Source organism: Atractosteus spatula, chromosome 22 (genome assembly GCF_055471065.1).
Source record: "Atractosteus spatula isolate fAtrSpa1 chromosome 22, fAtrSpa1.hap1, whole genome shotgun sequence".
Classification (NCBI taxonomy): domain Eukaryota; kingdom Metazoa; phylum Chordata; class Actinopteri; order Semionotiformes; family Lepisosteidae; genus Atractosteus; species Atractosteus spatula.
Window position 1 is genome coordinate 2960452 of NC_142727.1, and position 17267 is coordinate 2977718.

A 17267-nucleotide genomic window follows, 5' to 3' on the forward strand; every position below is an offset into this window, starting at 1 on the left:
TATTAATTGAACACTGGTTTTCTATTTTCAAGTTCCACAAAGGAGAAGAGACTCAGTTCTCCTGGGTATGACAGTTCTGCTGGAAGTGGCAAAGAGTCTGGTTGGGGTGCAGGGGTGATTGCTCTGCTGGGGTGTTTCCTGCAGGCAGCGACAGCGACAGCAGACGCAGCTCCAGTACTCCAGCTCCTGCATCTGGGACCCCAGTCTCCAATTGGGAATCTGCAGGAGAGACTCTCCCCAAGGGAGACCTGGTCACAGACATCAGGCCCTGCATGGAAAAGCAGCAGCCTGGTCAGTTAGTATCACTCTCAGCCTCCACTGGCTGCTGACAGCTGGTGCTGTAGTCTTGCTAATCTACTCAAGTGACACTAAACACTGTTCCCATTGCTAAAGAAAAAAATATTGTAATAAAAATTAAACAGAATTCCCTGCAAGAGAAACCACAGCCCTTGTGTTTCTGGCCCTGCTTTTTTCCTCCTCTCCCAGGGGTGCAGGGAGGACAGGAGCTGCTCCCGTCCTCAAGGAGGTTCAGCTTTCCGGGGAACTAAGGCTGGGAGAAGGGAGGACCAGCTCCTCTCCCCACTGGCAGAGGGATGGAGTCCACAGCTCCCTCAGATCTGCTCCAGAGCTCAGACACTCCTACTGCCAGACCTGAGGGCTTTAAGAAAAGAGATCTGAGGGCTGTAGGCAGCCACTATCATACAGTGCTGAACTACATTCATTCATCATATTGATCAACAGTACATTCCAATGGCTGATTCTGTACTCAACCTGCCAACTGTAGGAGTTCTGTCTGCAGTGAAGTAGCAGATGTTGTTAGTAATGAAACAGCTCCCGCCAGGACAGCTGCCCTGGGGACGAGTGGAGAAGCAGCAGGAAGGTCAACAGTTCCTCCCCCAGCTAGAGTCCCTGGCAGCAGCTCTTCCCTGGAGAGGCTGAGCCCCCTCTGCTTGGCCAGGAGAAGCCTCTGGGACACCCTCTGCTGGGATGACAGCTCTGGCCTCTGCCCTTCCTCTCGTTCTCCAGGGGCGCTGGGCAGGACCCCACTGGGCCTCTGGGGCACCACTGTCCACCCTCCTCTCTGGGGCACAGATACTCCCACACCGCTTCTAGACACTGGGCTCTGAGCTCCCCCCTGCACTGGAGACTCTGGGCTCACAGCAGACTCCTTCCTCTCTCCCTGGTGACCCTGACCTGGGACAGGCCAGCCCCTCCACAGCCATGAGCTCAGGGTCCTGCAGGCTGGAGCCAGTCCTGTCCAGAGCACCAGCAGCTGCCACACCAGCTGGGCTCCTAGTTTAGAAAGAGCTCCACACCAGTCCCACCAGCAGCAGGGGGACTAGGCCACAGCCCCACACTTGCTGTAGGGCTCTTGTCTCCTCCCTCTCAGACAGGCTGAGCTCCAGCACACTTCTGGCTCTCTTCTGGCCCGACTCCCTCTCCTGAACCCCTGTGGGTCAGCTGTCCAGTCACAGGACCCCAGGTTGCAGCACCTCACATGACCGCTTGAGGCACTATCCCACTGCTACCATCACACAGGGAAGATCCTGGCTCCCGAAAAAGAGAAACCTGTAAAACCAAAAGGACAATAAAATACATTTAGAGGTTTAAACAAGAAAAACACAAATAACACCAAAAGGCTTTCACCAAACAGCATAAGACTAGCAACTACTCATTCCTACTATGACCACTCTATCCTGACTCCCACTGCTACTCCTTCCTGAGCCTCTGACACGGCTTTTATACACCTCAATCCCATGTGAAAATCCTCCCAGTCCAATCAGCCCTTCAGACAATCAGTGTCCACAGGTGCAGCTCTTGACACTGGAGAGTCTGTGTCCTGTTCTGCAAGCCTGCAGTGGCGCTACACTGTGGTCGGTCCTGTCTCAGGGCAGCCTGACAGACAGGGACTGCGGGAGGAATATTGTCACATTCTCACAGAGGGAGATCTGCAGGGACTCAAGCAGGCAAAGACAGACAAGGGTGTCGATACACAATGATCTTACTGAATGTTTCAGACAGCAGCTATATCTGTTACAGCTGGAATGAGACGCAGGGAGTTTGACAGATGTACAGAGGGGTTTAGACACAATAATCAATACAGGATCAATTACAAAGGGATCAATACAGCCTTCAGCAAATTATAGAATGAGAGTGAGTGTAAGAGAGGCACAGACCTCCAACTTTTACCCCAAGCTGTAAAACTGATCAGGTATTTAAAATCATAGCTGGAAAGTGACAGATCTCTGATCCAAAGAGATCAATAGACACACGTGTGACAGGCAGGGACAGATTTCTCCAGGAGTGTGTGAAATAAGTCAGACAAACTGTTCTGGACTGTGGCAGAGAAGCACAGTTAACAGAATAGTGGCTGAAAGATCTGCAGGCAAACTGCTGTGGAAAACAAGTTCATTTCCAGCCACAGAGCCAGTGTCAGAACCAGCAGGTGATGGAGGAAGAAATAAAACTGATCTGAAGACAAAGAGAAGAACACAAAAACTGACACTAGAGTAAAACATTTATGATGAGAACATGATTTCAGTCAGCACACTGCACTGAACCTGTTAGCTTGATGAAAACGTGTTCAGGAAGATCAGAGAGAGAGACAAGTGTTCAGGCACCTTCAGCACAACATCCCACCGAGGCTCATTCAGAGCTGGTGAGAGTGTCAGTCTGAGACTCTTGGCCTGGAGCTGGTGTCTGTTGTGTCACTGAGGCTCAGGGCCAGGAGCTGGACTGGATACAGATGAAATCGCGGTCAGTGGAGCACAGCTGGAAACTGAAAAGGGCTTCATTAAAACAGCCTCCATAGACACGTCTAGCAGTGTCTCCGCCTGGCGGCCACACTGTGAAATGTCACCTTCTGACATCGTTTTTTTACAGTGTTACTGCAACTTCAAAGGTCGACATTTGAACTGATCGGAGTAGTTCAGGTGGGTAGCCGCGTCGGCATGCGTAAACTGCAAAGGAACAAGTAATAGGTTTATTCCCTGCTGAAAAGAGAAGAAAGAAAACACAACGTTTTGGCAGTGGAGCCTTCTTCAGGTGTGAGCTGAACGTTGTGTTTTCTTTCTTCTATATTGAACTGATTGTTCGCTTAATCCTCTAACATTTGTATCCTAGATTATTTTTCAAGGTTAAAATTAAAACTTTTGATGAGTATAATTCTAAATCATAACATATTGGAACTCGCTATATGATCGTTTTAGCGTGATATTTCGATATATATATTCGTTACTCTGGATACTAGATTACATTTAATACATCTTTAAATAATTTCAGCTGTAACAAGATTCTGAAATTAAGCCTATTGATCGGGCTACAGCAGGGGATGCCGATTCCGATAACAGCCCGCCAGGCGGCGGTGGTGATACATGAGTCTACGGAGGGCTGGTTTACAGTGCAGTAGTGAGGGTCTGGGGTGTATTAAACACCCGGATCATGTGATTGGGGTCTGTACTCTGTTAATGATTAAGAAGATCCACAGCCAATCAGATCACTAGATTGAGCCCAGCGATGTCGCGATTGGTCAGTGGGAGTTATTGCTGACTGACAGTAATTTTTCCCAATTATAGACGAGTCTCGGACCAGTTGCCCAATAAACTCCAAGATTCAGGAGAGGGGCGGGAATTTTAAATGTGTTGTTGTTCCTCTGGGTTTAAGAAACCTTACGGATTTATTATTTAGCCAGAAGTAACATTTAATCGGTGTCGCTTTTCTTTGTGAAACATCCGAGGCGGCTTTTTGTGCTGTAGCTGTAAACTGTTGCTGTTTGTCTCGTATTTTGTTCGTCTGAGCACATGAAATCACGGCGCTACGTTACACAAGTTGCTGTGGAAACTTTATTTCTGCTTCAGACACGTTGAGCCTCAGTGATCGTGAACCTTCGTGCAGATGAATTTGATGATGAAGAAGACGATGATGGTGACACCCTCGTGTGTCGGAGAGCGTCTTCTAACTGTTACTGGAGAAACAAGACTGAAGCTCAGACCTTTCCAAAGGCTGAGTCCCTGAGCTGTGAGGACCAGCTGGACAGTCCACTGTCCACTCCACAGCCCTGAGGAAGGAGGTAGGCAGGACAAGAGCTCGTCTTTAACAGAAGCTGTGAGAACTGAGGGTAGATTTGACTTTATTTATTTGTTCTCATCGTACATTTTATGAATGAGCTCTTGTTGTGTTAAATTTGCTGTGTATTGTGTTGTGTCTTTTACCTGTCTGCAAAAACACTTTCCCCTCTGGGACAATAAAGTAAGTAAGAGGTGTCCAGTCCTGGAGGGGTCAGTGTGTGTCTCCAGCAGGGCTGTCCAGTCCTGGTCCTGGAGGGGTCAGTGTGGCTGCAGATGATCCAGGTGTTTTTGATCAGCAGCTGCTGAAGAGCTGGGAAAAGGTGTTTGGTCCAGTTTAACCAGTAACCTGCTGGTTTAGCTCCAGTCTCTCTCCTCTGTAGCTCTATACTGTGTCCATGAGAGATCTAGAAGACAGATAGAGATTACCTGTTGATTTGTGTTTGTTGATTTAGTTATTACATTATAATATTGATTTTTCTCAGCACTAGAATAGATAAAGAGAGAATACAGATTCTGATTTAATCTTTATTTAGAAATAATTCCCTAAACATTTAAATGTTAAATTTTCCAGCAATGTTATTGAATATTTATAGACATAGACAATGTTTTGAATGTCTGTTAAATATATATATATATATTGCTTTATATACCTGTGCAGATCTTAAACTTGTCTCTGCTGGATCTCTTCAGTTTGCTGTGTGTTATGTTTGTATTGTCTCTCTCTGTTCAGTCTTATAATTGCCATTGTGATGTGGAATAGTGTTGTCAGTTGTTGTGTTGAAAGGAGATGATCTCTGTTGTAGTAAACTGTGCTGTGCTCTTTGATCCCTCTGTCTGAGCTGCTCCTACACTGCTGTGGGTATTTTCTCAGGGACGGCCTCTGGAGAATCTGTACCAGCCTCAGGAATGGACACCGATATCACCTGACTGTTCCTTCACTCCTTCATTCTGATAATTCACTACACTAATGTACTGTTTTAACATAATAAAACACTCCTGAGCAAACTTTTAGTCACTTGTTTTTATCTTATTTTTGTTCTTTAATTCAAATCAGGTTGTGAACACCTCTTCCATGCTCTTGGGTTTTATTTCCAGTGTCTGTGAAGGAAAGTGTGGTCTTTGTGGTGATGAGAGAGCTCTCTGCTAGTCATATCAAAGAGTTTCGGGGGAACTTCTGATATGAGCTCTGTGCCTTTTGAGGGGTGAGATTCTCATGGAGAACAGTGGAAAGGTGAAGCCTGATTGTCCACATTTATAATTGAAGTCTAATTCCATTATACTGTCAAACTCAGAGCTGCTCAATACAAACAGATGGAGTCACACTGACTCACTGCAACACCTTTCACAGTGAAGCAGGGTGCTGTGAATTTTGCAGGACTGACAGCCCCTCTGAACACTGTGCAGGATCACAGCAGCTACAGATCACTGCAGGATTGAGCGCAGCTCCAACTATCCTCAATCTTCACAAACATCATGAATTCACTTCATCTGAGCTGCAGTTGTGCAGTGGCTCCTGCAGTCCAGCTGTATACTCTGCTCTGTCTTTATTACAGAAGGGGGTCCTACTCTCGGCCGGGGAGTGAATCGCAGTTTTAAAGCTTTTATATTTGGCGGCGCTGAAATTTCTGCGCGGCACTGTAGCTCGTCGTGTAGCGCGCTGGTCTGCGGGCGATGAGAGTCCGAGTTCAAATCCCCACACTAATGTGTGGTTAATGCAGACCTGGGTTCAATCCCCGAAAGAAAAGCTTTTGTAAAACCCGAAACACAGTAGATGAGCAGAGATACTACTTTTAGAATTGCAAGAACAGGAGGGATACATTTTTAATTTTTCGATTTTTTTCGTTAACCGAAATTTTGCCAGATAAGTATGACCGCTGAGTTTCTCCAGATTTGGCAGGAAGTATAGCTCACTCAGCTAAACCCCGACTCTTACACATCTCCAACCCAGAGCCCCGGGTTCGAGACGCGGCTGATATTTTTCACTCGAGCTCAACTTGCGCTCTTCTGATTGGCTGCTCTTACACCCACCTCTTCGACACGCTGATTGGACACTATTAACACTGAACCCCGCCCTTAAGCCCAGCCACACCCCCTGTCTCAGTCACCATGGTGACGGGACGCGTTGCCTCAGCAGTGCGGGGCGTCAAACTTCACCTACCGGGCTGCGAGTGTCCTCGGGCGCCGGGGCTCTAATCGAGGCCGGGGATGGAGGCTGAGGTCTAGGCCGCAGACCAGCGGCTCCCGACTCCCCGACCACGACAGCCCGGTGCCCCGCGGCTGTAGCGCTGCGAGCCGCTTGGTGTGGCTGCTCACAGGGGAACCCGATTCACGGTTCTCCACACCCCTGTACCCCACCCTCCCACACCCCAGACCTCAGAATAATCAATTAACCAATTAACAATCACAGCAGTTTATTACAGCAAATAAGGATATAAAACATAAAACAATTACACTATACAGCAGTGTTATTAAGCAGGTATCCAAGCATTTCCATCTCAGTCCCCGGTGTCTCTTATTTTGCTACCTTTGTCGTCCTTTTCACGCTCATCAGGGGGTTCACGTTATAAATAGGGGCGGGCCTGTGCTCCAAGCCCGTGCAAGCTGGGGTCCCGGCCAGAGGGAGGGGAGGTGGGGGGACTCCGGCGGCTCGCTGGCTGGGAGAGAGGCGGCTGGTACCCCGCTGCTCTCCCGGTACAGGCGCTTTGCTCGGCTGCCGGGAAAAAAAAAAACATGCATTAAATTTCGTACAGGTTTTAACAAAAGCAACAACGTTTTCTACGAGAAATGCATTTTATATGTTTTTAACTCTCTCGCTTTAACCTTTACAACAGGACAGCCGGCGTTTCGAGAGCAAGGTAAGCGGTTTCTCTCTCTCTCTCCTCACACCGGGGGTTTCGGTTTTCACACCGGGTCTCACACGGCTTGGCTCCAGTTTCCTGCGGTCAGTTACCACTAACTCGAGTTACCAGTTTCCCCCAGTCCAAGCTAAACGGTGCGGTCGGCGCGTCTTCATGCAAACCGGCTCCGGAGAAAGAAAACCCAGCCGGACCTGCAGATGCACAGTGAGTCGATACCGGTAAGAGACGAAGCCCCTGTGAAAGTGGTTTTCAGTCCTAAACGAGCCTTGAAGCTGCGCTTTCCTGACCGGGTCTCTGTCGGCCTTTAGGAAGAAGAGACTCGGACTCGCCTGTGAATCCGCCGCGGAGCTCCGGTCACTCGGTACACGGGTGGGTCTGCGCTCAGGTCTCCACGCCGAGAAGGACCCGACAGCCGCCATTTAAAGCCCAGAGCCGCGCCAGGATCCTTCAGAAGCCTGGAATACAAACGAGAAAAAGCGTATTGTGCAGGTAAAAACACAACACACAAAAAGCAGTTTAAAGAAGCTGAAGCACGATTTTAATACCACGTTTCTCCGCAGAGTCGAAGCCACAAGTCCTACAGCCCGTCCGGCAGCTCCGACAAAAGTAAGTTTCGAAATTCATTTACTTTTCAAGCCCCATTTTATAACATTTTCCACTCGGACCGAGAAAAGCCGACAGCCGTCGCCCAGGATCCCGCTCCAGCTAAACGGTAAACTTGAGAAACTTTCTTTCTTTGCAAACTCGCTATTTAAAGGCAGAGAAGCGACTGTGGCGTCGGAACCGCTAAACAGCCGCGGATTGAAGTCTAATTGCAGACTGACCGCACCTGCCTTCTCATTCAGACTCGGCCAATAGGGGCGGCGGATCCCGGAGCTGCTCGTCTCTGCTGCTAAACAGCGAGTTTTCAAACGGGGATACGAGAGACCAAAAATCCCCTAACAGGGACAGTTAAATAAATCTCATCTGAGGTTAAAAATAGGTTTTAGTCTGAGCTACTCGGCTTGCAGCCCTTCCAGTGCATCTACTGCAGTAATCTGACTTAACCAGCTGCTTAATTAGTGCTGATCCTGCTAATTATCAATTCAACAGCACTGGGTGCAGCCACACTGTAATGCAGTGGACTGGAGAGGCTGCAAGTAGCTCTGATTCCAGTATCAAGGTCCCACCTTCACACTACAATACCCTTAGACAAGATGGGCTCCCACACAGACACTACACTGCCCACTCATGCTCTTTATTCACCTCAAGGCAACACTGCTCACAGGGAATACAAATAAGGAACAAGCAGATGTCGACTCCACTCTGGAAAGGAAACAAGAAAATGGTTCTGGCTGTGGAGTTGTCTGTGTGTCAGGAGGCCATCAGACTGCAGAGAAACAGGACACCTTGAGACAGAACAGGAGTCTGAAGAGGCTCTTAGACTGAAAGCAATCACTTCTAGACCTTTGCTCAACCCATCACCTCACCATGTCAAGCCCAAACAGTTAATAAACCTCATTCGCAGCACTCATTACTAAACCAGTTTAGCTTCTCTTGTTTATACACTCTCCTGTGATGAGATGTTAATGGTTCTTGCCCCTCGCCTGCTTTCTGACAGCATCCAAACCACACAGCAGCTCTCCTGCGCTTGTGTTGGGATGAACTCGACTGTCGCAGGGGAAGGACATGTTTTCTGATGATGTGGAGTGAGACTGAATCCTGCAGTTAGTATGTGAATGTGATTCAGATATCGGGACTCTGCAGTGACGGTGTTAAGGACAATTGTAGCTGTTGTCTCACGCATGAAGAAAACTCCAGAGCCAGAATAAATGCTCTATTCAGTGTGGAATTCTCCCCTACTTGTTCCTCTGTAGCTCCCACACTGACACTCCTCTCCACTCTGAGCACATTCAAACAGGCAGGTTTTTCCTACAGCTGAACAATCTCCTTTCACCAACAGCCTCAGCTGCACTCCCACCCAAAGACACTCAGATCTTTTTCATGGTCCAGTGGAATGATTCTAACAGCACAGAATATGAACAAAGCACATTAATTCATGTCACTGACCCTGTCAATCAGCCCCTCCTGTCAAGGTGTATTGTGTACTGTGGGACACTTGAAAATGCAGGTTTTCATTGGAAAGGTACAGTGTCCTCCATCAGTACTGCAATGAGTCAACTTTACAGTCAAGCAATTTGTTCTTGTGATCGGAACAGAAATATTATCCTGGTTTTATTCTGTGGTAATTCTCTGCATACATTTGATCATATTGGAATACAAAATGTTAAACTTTCTATTTTGAAGTTAATGGGACACATTCACTTTAAATACATTTCAGAGTGTAGAAGAGTATGTGCTTGTATATCCCTCTGAGACAGTAACTGCATGAGGTCTGAGACCCATTGAGCTCACTGCCCTCTGTAATCATCTGAGATGCTTTGCTGTTGCCACCAAGTTCTTATTTAGTCTTTAGGTGATCATACTTCAATTGTTTTTCCTTCTGTTAATAGGGTTGAAATCTAGGCATTAGACCCAACAAGTTAAGGTGTTTCTACAGTTATTCTCCTGATGACCTCCTTGGCTGCATTATAAACTGATTCAAAGCTACAGCACCTGCATATTTGATGTGTGTCCTCTGAGCCGAGATGTAGATGACATGTATGGTCCCTAACTAACACCACCTCTAATCCTACTCCTGTACATGTGATCAGCATCTGAGCTCAGAGGGAGCGCAGAGGACATTAAGGTGTTGCTGGAGCTCTCAGCTCTGAGTCCACAGCCTTCAGGTTTGAGCTTCAGTGACCCAGTACACTAGTGCTGATGAAGACAGACAGGTGAAGGAGTCTCATCATGATCTCCCCAGGCCAGGCCATGACTCTCACATGAGGTGCTGTTCACTGGAGCATCTGCAGCTCCTTTCTTTCTCCACACTTGAACCTGTCATCTCTGTCCTCTGAGCGCATGCTGAAGCCTGGTGGAGGTAATGTCATGGCCTGGGGAGGCTTGAATGTCTCAGACTGGGTCACTCCTCTTCATTGAGGATGTAGTTAATGATGGCGGCAGCAGCAGAGTGATTTCTCACAGGGTCTCTGATGAAGCAGAAAAGGCTTCCATACTTATTGGACAGTGCTGCACCATGCAGCATGACAATGACCCAAAGCATCCAGTTAGTGCAACCAAAGAGCTCATCAGGAGAAAACAGAAACTGGTCAAGTGTGTCTGCAGGTCTCAATCCAACTCAAAGTCACTGCTTTAGCATGATACAAAATAAAAGCATCTCAAGAACGGGCGATACCTCATCTTCATTGACGATACCGAGTACAGTCAGCTCATTTACTGGTTTATGCTGTGAAATGCATGTAACATGAATATGTCCCAATAAGTCAGACCATATGACATGATGAGGATTAATTCACCACTATTCCTGCTGCCTCCTGGTGTTCATCCACACTCGCAGAGATCTGAGATTCAGATTTCCAAATTGAGGAGAATCTGATTTACAGGGTGAGTTGGCTTAGATCCCCACACCCTGACATCACACTGACACTCCTTCACTACAGCTGCAGCACTGAAGTAATCTGCATTAATGTGGAAGGCTGACATGTACAATTCATCAAGCATATTCTGTACTTGTCTAGACCTCCATCTTATATACTTGTTTCTGTATCAATACTAGTCTTCTCAATCATTTAAGATGTAAAACCAGAACACTGAACTTGTTGCTGGATTTGTCAGCTACACCTCACTGTCTTCTGCACGAACAGCTCAGTCAGGAGGTCAGCAGGGGGAAACAGTGGACAGTCTTGTACGGGCCAGGCCAGTCTCCACATTTAAATCCTCCTGAGCAGCATTTTACAGGCTGAAGAAAATCAAAACCACAAGAATAGACAACTTGGTAGCTGTAGAGAGGAGGATGCTAAGAATATTGAGCTAACTGTGTCCAGACTGCAGGCAGTTATTGTCTCAAAGGCAGCTTCATCCACATGATTCCCAGTTTTTACCGTCACTTGAAATTACAGCATTGAACTGGCTGTGCTTGAATATGATCAAATGTATGCAATTCCAAAAATAAATTGTATGTTTTATTCTGTTTGTTATTCATCATCTCCTGTTCATGAATAAACATTGCTTGACTGTAAAGTTGTGGCTCATTGCTGGGGGTACTGGGTGCAGATCGAGGACGAGTCTGGCTGTATTTAACAATGCAGGGGGTTGACATGATTTGCTGTGGAACTGAGGGACCTGTGCTCAGGAGCAAACTGAGAACTAGATCTAGTTATGGGAAGCACTTGATTAGTAGTAACACCCTGTTCAGTGCAGTGTTCTGCACTCGGGTTTTAACTGTACAACAAGCTAGAGCCCATTCAGCGATCTAGTGCTCAATATGCCGCACTGTCATGGGACAGATGTGATTACAGTACTGTACAGCACACCTCGCTCTGCATGACCCTGGCACATACAGATTCCTTATAGCGCCAAGTTCTTTTTAAAAAGCTAAGACGAACCTAGAACGAGTTAAAATATAAAAGCAACATACGGGTGAGAGTAGAGTTTAAAAAGCACAACCCAGCTCGGACAAACAGACCGCGTCTCTGTCGGCGCTGCAGCCCGATGTGAACAAACAGCGTCTTGGTCAAATTCCTGACAGAGGTATAGTGATTGAACGTTGAAATTAATAAAATTTCATATGGTTCCTACATCTGAATCGATATTAAAGCGGGCGAGCATTTCTCGTGACGGTAAGGACACGGGCTGGAGGTCTTGAGCCCTTTTTATTCGATATTCATTTTCCCGACAGTGGGACGAGCCCGTGTTCCGCAGAGCGAGCTGCGCTGTACTGCCGAGTGATTCCCTGAGCCGCCCTGCCAGCGCAGCTCCTCACTCCTGTCTGATTACTGTCGCTGCGCTGCTGCTCAGTGCTGAACTCCGAGCTCTTACCTGCTTGTCTTGTGTTACAGGTCTCCCCTGGCTGCTGTCCCTGCCGCCCGCACAGGACCCATCCGGCACTGACCAGACTGCTGGCGCTGGACAGGAAATCGTCATCCCGGACGCCGTTACTTCTGATTCTGCATCTCACTCTATTTTTTGGTTTCATTGTTGCCAACTGTCTTTGATTTGTATGCTTGCAAAACTTAATAAAGAATTTTGACTTCTGTCTTACTTTCTTCTTCTTTTCTTCGAAACATTACTTCTAACACAAACATAAAACCAAACAAAACGGCGAACGAGCACCGCCCACAATGCATATTCATGAGGGGCGTGGTTAATGAAGGGGCGTGTCGCATAAGTGAGAAGGGGGGTGTCGCATTATTCATGAGAGGGTGTCACCAAATTATGACGTCACACCAGCCAATCAAAAATGGCTGGATGAGAGCCCACCTCCAAGATTTTTACTCACAGGTGATTGGTCAGTTTGAAGCACCACTTCAACTATGGGATAAAACCCCATTTTCTCTATTCTGATTGGTTGAAGGAACTGTCAATCAAATCACCACACCCCCAAAAATGACGCACTTCTGAAGGGTTGTCTTTATATGATTGACATGAGGTGTAACCCAATTGCAGAAGCCCATCTCCAAGACCAGCCCCGGGTGAGATTTGTTTAATACTAATGAACTTTAATTCACTTAATACATAAACAAATTATTCATTATAATGAATTAGAATAATTTGAAATGTTAATTAGTAATTAAAAATTTAGACACCAACTCTTTTTGTTTCAATTTCCCTAAGATATTTACATTTTTTAGGTAACACAATCTGAAAGCCAGCAACCAAGTTTTTAAAAATACATTCTCCGAAAAAAAAGACAAATAAGCCAGAAGTAAAATGAATTTAAATTGTATTTGTGTTCAGTACAAGTGTAAACATACATTTTAGAAATCAAAAAGCATTCGAGTGAAAACGCATTATTTCCAGTTGAAAAAAGAAAAAGAACAACACAAATCATTAAAACAGAACTTATTAAAATACAAGTGACTGGTCAACCGATTTTAATACAAATTTAAATACCCATGAGAGCATTAACGCCGACATCTTACTGACAAAAGAAGCAGTAGAAAAAAAATAAACAAAATTCACACAGTAAACATGAGAAAATAACATTATTTTCACTAGAATTGTTTTTTTTATTTCACATTATCACATAGGCAAATAGTTCATTAAAATACAAGTGACTAGTGCACGATTTTAATAAATGCAAATGTAATGCAAATACGAGTTAACAAACATCTTAGAGAAAACAGTCACTTTTTCCACAAAAGCAAAGTGAGCGGTTTTTAATTCAGTACCAACAATAAAAACTTTAAAAATTAAAAAAAACATTCTAGCCAAAAACTAATTTTCTAGTTCATATTAACAAGAGAAATGCAAATCAGCTCATTAAAATACAGCGACTGATTTTACTAAATGCAAATGAGGAGTTGCCGCTGCCATCTTGCTAATCAAACACAAACAACACAAAAGCGCTGGATACTCACTACCTGAAAGTCAGGAACATTCAGTTTTAAATCCGACTTAATGATTCCGTGATGTGTCATAACAATATAATTAAAAATAGGCCAAAAAAACGACTAAAAACGTAATAAAATCGAGAAAACGCCATTCACAAACCCCAACTCCCTAGTTCGGCAAAACTTCCGGTAGAGGCCATGTTGGGGGCGTGGCTTATTTAAATATAAGAATCTCAGCCAATCAGAATACATGACGTCTCGACCCAAACCACGCCTTTTGGCAGTAGAGGGTGGGGCTGCACCGCCCTCATGAGTTGGGAGGACGAACTACAAATTAGATTAATTGTAAAACCGCTGCCTATGTATTGAATATTAATAAAGGATTTTGGTGGGAAGAGCCGCGAATAATGTCGTCTCGCCTGTTTATTGGTCACTTTGGGCTCCAGGTCCTATAAATTCTGACCCACCTGATTATCCTCCTTTCGCGCGAGAGCCGGGCAAGACAGACAGGGGTAAGTAACTCGTCCAAATGCTTTTCAAGCTTTACTCCTCTGTGCGTTTAAACCTGTATTAGGTCATTGTTTTCCAATAATTTTCTACTTTATGTCTTATTCTTATTTTCTTCAGGCTGTGCTTCTGTTCTGTGCAGAATCCTGTGAATATTCGTTCATATACCGTGCTGCTTGCTACTGCTCTTGAAATGTACTTGTAATTCGAGACTAACAAACATCACTCTTTTTTTTTCAGTTTTGTCCACTAAATCACATTTTTAGTCAGTCTGGCGGGATCATGTACGAGTTGAGAGGTAAGTTTCAGTATTTTCTCTGCATCTCGTTTCTCTCCAGCTCTCTCACTCCGGAGCTCGGCCAGGACTCGCGGCCCCAGTGACAGTGAGGGGAGAGTTTTACTGCCTGCTGCTCTGGTATCGACTACATGTCGGGTAAGAACCGGGGAATGGCGTCAGACAGACGGGGCGCTGCTTTCACAGCCCGGGTCAGCTCTCTTGGGCAACTCACTGGTACCCTGGCTTGGCCAAGAGGAGCGGGCTGTCAGGCTGTGGGAGCAGCTGTCTGCAGAGCCGCGTATAGAGACCGTGTACCTGGCTCTGCCGTCTGCAGCTGCAGGCTGCCCTCTGGTGGCGGCTAAGAGCAACAGCGTGTGAGCTCGGACTTCTGAAACAGTGGAGCTCACTCCACTACTTCACTGGTCAGTCCTTTACTACCCTTCTTACTCACTGTAGTGTGAAATGTACTGTGACACAGCTCGACTTTGAGTTTTAATGACTGTACTTGTCTGTCATTCCAGCTTTCAACAAAGGCTTTGACTTCACCTACAGCCTGGTTCCACTTTCACCTTCAGCTCCCTCCCTGCTGCCTCCTGCTGCTCCTCCCTCTACTGAGGACCAAGACTGTGAAGAGTCAGTATCTGGCTCTGGGATTGACAGGGTGAGTTGGTTTAGATCTCTGTACCCTGACATCACACTGACACTCCTTCACTACAGCTGCAGCAGTGTCACAGTCTAGATCTCTTCATACTTTCCTTTACTTCTTCCTCTGCCACTAATGTTCCTGATCTTTTCAAATAAAGGCTAATAATTCACAGTGATCTCTGTCAATCACAGGAATCCTGAGTGGCTTCGGCTCCTCCTCTGAGTTCAGATGCTGATGGCATGTCCACTCCCTAACCCCACTACTAACCCCACTCCTCACTCTTCTACATGTGATCAACATCCCAGCTCAGAGGAGGAGCTGAAGGCACTCAGGATTCCTATGATAGTCAGAGATCAGTGAATTATCAGCCTTTATTTGAAAAGATCAGGAACATTAGTGACAGAGGAAGAAGTAAAGGAAAGTATGAAGAGATCTAGACTGTGACACTGCTGCAGCTATAGTGAAGGAGTGTCAGTGTGATGTCAGGGTACAGAGATCTAAAGTGTGAGGAAGTGTTCTGGCACAGCCTGACCTATTTTAATGAGTTTACTTCTCTCTTTCCAGCTTTCAACAGTCACAGAATTCAGGCCAGCCTGGTTCCAGTCTGTCAACATGTGATGAATAAACACCTTCAGCTCCCTCCCTGCTGCTTCCTGCTGCTCCTCTCTCTCACTGAGGAGTGTTTAAAGTCAGAATCTGGCTCTGGGATTGACAGGGTGAGTTGGTTTAGATTTCTATATCCCGACATCACACTGACACTCCTTCACTACAGCTGCAGCACTGATGTCCCACACGTAGAGCTCCTCTCTCCTAGTCTGTAATTGTCTAGAGCTCCATCTTCTGTAGCTGCTTTACCTGTATCTCTGTCACCACTAGTCTCCTGTTGCTGCATTAGTTTGTCTCTCCCACTGCAGAGCAGTCTGCACTCTGCTTCAGGAGTGGACAGTGACTGGGGAATTAGACTCTCTGCCTGCCCTCTCTGCACTTTCCTGCCTCTCTCCTTCTCTGCCTGCTGCTGTGTGAAGTGTGTTACTGGCACCACAGCTCTGCCTTTTACACACACTATTCAAGAAGGTTTGCTCTATAGGGTTCAAGTATATTTATGTTGAATGTTTATTAATCACAGGTTGACAAGACTGGAACCAGGCTGGAGTGAATTCAAAAGCTTTGCTGAAAACTGAAAAGAGACTCATATCCCCCAGGTCTCCAGGTGAGCTCTGCACGATTTCTCCTATTTCCTACAGCAGCTTCTCACAATAACACCTCTGCAACCCCACAGTTAGAAATAAATCTCACACTTGTCACTTTGTTGAACTATGAGCTATATTGCACTTTACAGGTACACTGTCTGAATGCTCAGGTAATAACTCCTCAGTGTGTTTCTGCTCAAAATATTCTTCTGCCACACAGGGCACCTCCTTCTATCTCAGTGTATTATTTTACAATAGTCTGAGCTTCAGCACAGCCTCCCACAGACACTCATTCAGACTGGAAATACTGTCTAGAGTGAAACAATCTAGATCCGTTTTTACTTATTACTCTGCCACTAATGTTCCAGATCAGTTCCAATTAAAGGCTGATAATTCACAGTGATTGTCACCTTGATCAATTTTGAACTTAATTCTGTTAAAAAAAAAGTTCCAAGAGCTTTGATTTTAATTAATTTTGTCCAGAACTATGAAATCCTTTTTGGTTGCTCTCATTGAATACTTCTGCTTGATGTAAAAATAGATTTCAGTCTCCAGGTGTCCTCAGTGCTGTATGAGGTTGTATAATAACTGGTTCTATGAGTGTGACTGAATTGAACTACAGTAAACCCTCAGTTTAACAGACACAATCTGCTGAAGGGGAACTCTGTCTGTAAAACTGTCAACACTGGACTTTCCCTGTGATAATAATAGGCATATTGCTAACAATAGGTGTTACTTGTTTTGTATGCTGTAGTAAATTTAATACAGTATATTTTCAACACATGACATAAAGAGCTCATCTTTTATAATAAAAATACAAAGGAATAAGTTTCTTTGACTACTGATCTCAATTGTTTAAAAGAAGTCATAAGATCCAGAGAGCATATATATCATTTATATACTTGAATACTGTTTTGGGGATGAAACAGATGACGCTATTAAAAGCTCCTGTTACTTTATTAAACTGAGGGTTTTCTGTAATTCTCTTTAATGCTTTTCTTAATTAAAGACTCTTTTGTTAATCATGCTTCTGCTGTCAGTTCTTTTACAGTTTCTGATCCTTTGACTGTTTGTAACTCTTCTGAACAGATTTCTAGATTTCAGTTTGTCTTTAATTCTGCCGTGGCCAGTATTCTCACTCAGTGTTAGCTGACTGAATCAATACTCTAGTTTAGAGAAGGGCAGATTCTGTATTATTGTGAATGTGATTTTTTTGCACTGCTGGGATCTTCTCTGGCTCTCAGCCCCTCTTGCCCCTCTCTGTCAGCTCCTGTCCTCCTTTCAGGAT